Here is a 6,903-nt window from a genome sequence, read left to right on the forward strand (position 1 = left end):
CCCCATAATCAGCCACCAAACGCAGACACTATTGAATGTGCTAGCAAGATTTTGCTGAAAGGACCCTGATATAGCTGTGTCCTGTGAGGCTATGCCAGTGCCTGGCAAATACAGAAGTGGATGCTCACAGTCATCTATCAGATGGAACACAGGGCCCCCAATGGAGGAGCTAGAGAAAGTACCCAAGGAGCTAAAGGGGACTGTAACCCTATAGGTGGAACAACAATATGAACTAATCAGTACCCCCTGAGTTCGTGTCTCTAGCTGCATATATAGCAGAAGATGGCCTAGTTGGCCATCATTGAGAAGAGAGGCCCCTATGTCTTATAAACTTTATATGCCCCATATAGGGGAATGCCAGGGCCAAGAAGTGGAAGTGTGTGGGTAGGGGAGCAGAGCGGGGTGGGGGTATAAGGGACTTTTGGGATAGCATTTGAAATGTAATTGAAGAAAATATCTAATAAAAAATTAAAACATAAACAAACGAAAATCCCTCTATCAGATTGCCCTATACGTTAGTCTATGTGGTATTGTATGGATTAATCATTGATAGGGGCACTCATGGTGGGTAGTACCTCTTTTGGGCAGATAGTCCTGAGTTGTATAAGAAAGCAGGCTATGCAAGCTTTGAAGAGCAAGCTAGATAGCAGCACTCCTCTTCCATGGCCTCTACTCTAGTTCGTACATGCAGGTTCCTACCTCAACTTCCTCTCAGTGATGAACTATTACACTAACGTGTAAGATCACAAAATCCCTTCCTCCCCAGATTGCTTTTGGTCCTGATGTTTACCACAACAGAAACCTGAGTTAAGATACCTTTTAAAGTAACTTTCCCTGTCCTCATATACATTGACATTCTAATTCATTTAATTAAACAAGTGATCACCACCTGATTTAGTCAATTGTTAATTAGTTTTATTTTCAAGCAGAAAGGAATCTCACCTGTCTTCTAGGCCCTCGAATCCTCTGTATCATAGCATTAGGCTGAAGGCCAGGACTCAAAACTGTTAATATATGACTGGAAAAGTTATATAATGTAATATAATAGTTTGTGTGTGAGCAATAAAGATTAATTTATATTAAATTGATATGGAATTGTTAAAGCACTAACCAATGTGTTTTGTTCTTCTTAAGTCCTGTTTTTCGGTATGGCAATATTCATTTATTCACTTGCAGCATTCATTCATCTCTGTAGTTGGGAGAGCAGCTGTGTAGTAGATGATGCAATCAATATGACTAAGACAGATTTCCTGACCCAGCAGTTAAACAAGAAGCTATTTGTTGGCTGTAACATTTTCACTGGCAAAGTGCATATCTCTCTTACCATTTCGAAGTTTGCTCCAGCATCTCTTTTTCCTCCTTAGTTCTAAGAGATATTTGACCACAGAGAAATTTAGAGGAAGAATACTGGTATCTTCAGGAAGAACTTTGGCCCCGCATATACTTACCTCTAGTTGGGGTCAAGAAAAATCGATACCTAATTGTGTGGCTTGGCTGTTGCTGAGTCTTTAAAAAAAAAAAAAAATGTAATGGGCCAAGATTAACCAAACAAGATTCCTAATTCCCCTTTCTTAGGCCACGAAGATGAAGAAACGAATGATGAAATAGAGGCCAATCATCCAACCCCTTATGACTGTAATAAGTAGAAGAGTACTTGAGGAAAATGAAGGAAGGGCTTAGTAGACAGACTTATGTTCCTTCACCTCTGGAAAGCAAAAGTCTGGCTCCTACCAATGAAAAGAATTCATCTCTTTGTGTAAGTCTCTGTATTTTTCCCATAGAAATGGCTTTTTAAAAATAAAATCATTCAAATAATTACAGACCTTAGGAATAACAAATTATTAAGTAGAAAATTATGCTTCTAAAATAAGTATTACCTTATGTGGGCTTCATCAACTTCATTCAGGGTCTAATAACTTAATGTGAGCTTCCTTTTCTTCATGCCTCTTGAACACTGTATTTATGGAAAAATGCCAGCAACTTTCCATTTTTAGGTTTAAATTAAAAGTAGCTGTTATTTCAAAGAGTCCCATTTTCAGTCATTAAAGGTTCAGGGCATGTTATTCAGTGATAGAAGAGATGTTATTGGGGCTACAACGCAGAGTTCCCCCAAATGCCCTCTTACCTCATTGTAAGCCTCAACTTCAGAAACTCAAGTAACATAAGCATATTTTAAGATTATTAACCAAAATTGGCCTCTCCTCAAGTTTTTCATGAAAGGGTAAAAAAATTATGGGTGAAATATTAATTCCAGATTTCTCTCATTGTCCTCTTGAAGTTTTGTTCTGACATGTTAGTCTAAGGGTAAGCTTTACCATATTTTCTTGAGGATATGAAATTATTTCAATTAGCCATAGTCATATTTTTGCCATTTTTTTCCTTTGTAGCATAAAAATTTGAAAAGAGAAACAAAGGATCATCATAAATGTACTTGAATGATAACTTTTAAAATGGTATATTTATTTAAAATTTAATTTAAATATTAAAATTAATTATACAACGCTTAATATTTGTGCCAATCCAGGTTATATGGTTCCAAGTTCTTCCTCTCCCTTTGGAGTGTCCAGGCATCACCCATATAGCTTGGAGAGGACAAGGAGAAGTTTGGAATAGGTCAGGTCTACAGTCTGTCTCTTCTTTCTAGGGTGTTGGACTCCACTGCCTGCCAGGCCAGTAGGAGGTGGAGTAGAATTAAGGACAAGCAGAATCCTGGTCTTGTTTGAAGTAAGCAAACATGTGTGTGTGTGTGTGTGTGTGTGTGTGTGTGTGTGTATACGTGTATAATTGTGTTGTGGAAGAAGGCCCTTTTAGAGAAAGGCCTTCTCTTTACTTTTAATGAAGCAACTCTCTGAGATGATCTTAATTTGTTTGTATTTCTTTACTGGTGGTAAGTTTGAATGCATAGTCTTTATTTGAGGCGAACCAAAGGTTATATAGTTTTTGGAATGAGAATACCCAAGGTGGGAAAAACCTCTTAGATCAATCACTATGACAGGTCATTCCTTAGGCAGCAAGAAAGGCAATAAATAAAACCTACATAACCCAAATATTGTATTTTTAAGCTGTATGCCTAGATTGGGCAGATCTACCACTACACTAATCTATTCCCCAGCTATAAGATCCCTTGTTACTTGTGGCTACTCTAGGCCATTTGGATCTGCTCCATCTTCTGTCCGTCTCCTCTTTCTCCATCTTTCCCCTACTTTTCCTCCACTCTCTAAGACCTTTCCTTCCCACTGCCCAGTCAGAGGCTCTAGCCTTTATCTGACCAGTTAGAATGGGGAGAAGTTTCACATGAAATCACCTGGGTACATGATCTACTCCTCCTGGGGCAGTCCTGCTAGAGGGAACAGAATTAAGATCAGAATACAAACCACAAGAGGGCAACCCACATTGGCTGAAATCTAAGGTACTGAGATGCCTCCTAAGTGTGGAGAGGCAGACTGTGTGCTGGGTGTGTGACTGACTGACTACTTGGTTGGGGGTCATCTGGTTAACTGCAAAGGCAGGTACAGAAACAGGGAGGAATTAGCCCTACTCCTACTGGTCTCAGAATAAGATTCTAATCTCAATTTTTGAGATTTCTGGATTTGGACATGGTCACTTCTCCTGTTCCATGCCAGTTCCTCTGGTGGCATGTTCCACATGCCCTACAAGGGAACACAGATTGAACTTGTTTTTCAAAGATTGCAAAGCCTCTACTCATTGTGTGGCCTCACTGTGTTGCAATTTTCACATAATTTCAACATGTCTGTGGATACATTCTACACCAATAGATACTTAGGGATATATGAATTAGAACAGAGAGGAGAAGTGGCTTAGTGGATAAAGTGCTTGCCTCCCTATAATAGAGCATAGGACCAGGTGATCCCTCCAGCAGACTGATTGCTAGAGTAGTCTAACTGGGGATGTGGTACAGCAAGGAACACTGCTTCAATATGGTAGTAGTGATCAAGGAAGAAAATCATGTCAATCTTAGGCCTTGACATTCTTGTTCTGCACTATCCCCCTACATACGTATTCCTACATGTGCAAACATCCACAACACACCCATACACATAAAAGAATTTCATATGAATGCAGAAGTCTTCAAAGTGGTACCTATACAAGCCTCTTTCTTAATGTGATAAATTTACTAGCCACATACTAAAGTAAACCTTATCATCTATTTTTTATTCTTAAAAACTTCATATCTAACAATATGATTTTATTCTATTCACAGAAAATTATCTAATTTTATTTTAAATGTCCAAGTTTATTGTTATTAAAAATAGCACCTATATTTATATTATCGCATTTATATATTATATTAGAGGATATGTTAACTTTTAATGTAAGATCTTTTACTACAGAAAACTTCACAAAGCAGATCACAGGCTTTCTTAGGGAGGCATACAGTTGAAATGCCAGCTTCTTCAAGGCACCTGACATTCATGAAATTAGACATTCATTAAATCTCTAAGTGATGTGATGAATACAGTGATAAAAAAAATACCATTTGGGACTTTGCACATCAGACACCAGAGTGAATCCAGATAGGAAATATTACCTCCTCTTTTCTGTGTAAGGAAATTGAGGGTCAGAGAGGTAGGAAAATTGTGTTAAAATTCACAGCTGATTCCAGTTCCAGTTGAGATTAACCCCATTTTTTTTTTTAATTTAGTACAGTTCTGTCTCCCTCATGGTTTGGTACATTTGGTCCAGGAAAGTAATTGAAATCACAGAGAAGTAAAGAGAGACAGTGCCAATTCCAAGCCAGAGAAACCTGTGCCATCTTCCTGTGAGAGTTTAGAAAGCATGAGAGACTGTCATAATATGACTGCGTTTTGGTAAATGACCTTTCAAAACATTAATCCAATCGCACACACACAGAAAAGAGGCAAACAGAGAAACACAACAGAAGACGAGTTTTTCAGTTCACATCAACTTAAAAGCACAGCAGTGAGGCAAGCTGAGTTATTTTACAAGATACCTGCTACTAAGTGTCAGGTTGCCACTGAAGCTCATTTAGTCCCTTGGGAATCATACAAAATAGAAAACATGCTCAACTTCAATCCATCTTTTTCTCAGCCATTTTGTTGTACATGGATAAAACTCTCATTAGACTTGCTTTTTAAGTGATGAACCATGCTAAATTCTAACTTGAAGCCACAGAACACTATTACTGTAATTTGAAGACATGTCTAGCAACTGCACTCTCCTAAGAATTTATGGCAATCTGCCAGGCCAAGTTCAAGTCAAAGTTGAGCTTTCATCTTATAATTATGTACTGCTAACATTCTATAAAATATAATAATTTGTCCATCAAATTTAAAATCAAATTATAACTGAGGATTCACAGGGAAGCGTTTCCCTGGTTATACGATCCTAGAAAATGAACACATCAGTAGTTGACCCTTATCACTTACACCCCCTTTCTCTCAGTTTTACAATTGGATAAAGCTTGGTAAACAAAACAGTAGTCCTCTCAAGATGTCCAAATTCCAATACCCAGTACAAGTGTTTGGCAGTTTTATGTCAAAATGGCGGTTAATATACATATATATATATGGCTGGATATCTTGGTATGGCAGATTATCCAGCCACATGCTGTTAGACTGTCCTTGTAGAATGAGGCTCCTTACATGAAAGCAGTTGGCAACATCAGGAAGCAGTGCCTCTACTAAATAAACCAGGAAGTTATACAGCTGGCTTTGAAGATGAACAAAGGTGAAAGGTAGCCATAGAAGTCATAAGGGCCATCCAATGGACTCCCCACTAAACCTCTACAGAATGTGAACACCCAGGTTGCAGCCACAGAAAGATGGCATCATACTTCAGACCTCTACGACTTTTAGCAAATTAAATTCATGATTATTGTTTCAACCACCAAGTTTGTGATAGGATTTTTATAGGAGCCACAGTAAAACTAAAAGTGAATTAAAACACACACACACACACACAAATAAGAGACATGAGGGCCATGGGTAGGACAAGAGACCATTTCCAAGCCTACCAGGGTACACCATAGTCTTATCTACATGAGTGGTTTACAAAGCCTTGTCCAGGCAGCAGTGAGAAGAATCATTTGTCAAAATCTCTGGGAATCCACAAACATTCCCCCAAAGGGCTAAACCTAGGAGGAGATGAAGACTGGGAGGCTGACAGAAAAACTATTATAGAGATGAAGTCAAATGGAGACCTGTAAGGTTTATGAGAGAACGAAAACACAGAAGCAGAGAAACCAAGCAGAGGTGCCCAGCTTGCTGCCCTGATATTCAAAGCACTTCAAGATACTCTCCCACCACTCCTTGCTCGGTTCTTCCTAGAAAATCTGATAAACCAAGGCTGAGCTGGAAGTTTTACAAGTGGAAGTATTTCATATGGAAACAACTTCTGGGTTTCAGTTTATGGCTTTTTTTTTTTTTGTCTGTTGTTTGTTTTTCATTCAATAAGTGCTGTTCTAGACCTGCTATGAACACTTCCCTGAATAAACACCGAGACAGTGTGCACAAGCACTTTCCTACATTAAAGGGATAAGATTACAAGCAGTGAATGTTACTGAGTGCTGACTAATCATTACTGGAAACCTGGGAAGAGAATATCAATGTAAATGAACAGGGATTCCAGCCCTGTTCATTTGGGAGTCCTACTGTCAAATTTTGTGAGAGATTTCTCTTTACTGTGCATCTAGATGCCTGTAGATTTATTATTCCTACTACCTGGTTTTTTTCTTAGGAACAAACTATTGCTTTAGCTGGTCTTTGGCTGACGTTAAACAGTATTTTGGAAGTTTCTTTTAAAATGTTTCTCTTTGTCTCTCTGTCTTTATCTTTGACTCTGCCTCTGTCTCTCTGTCTCTCTGTCTGTCTCTGTCTCTCTGTCTCTCTGCCTGTCTGTCTGTCTCTGTCTCTCTGTCTCTCT

Source organism: Mus pahari, chromosome 4, assembly GCF_900095145.1.
Source record: "Mus pahari chromosome 4, PAHARI_EIJ_v1.1, whole genome shotgun sequence".
Lineage (NCBI taxonomy): Eukaryota > Metazoa > Chordata > Mammalia > Rodentia > Muridae > Mus > Mus pahari.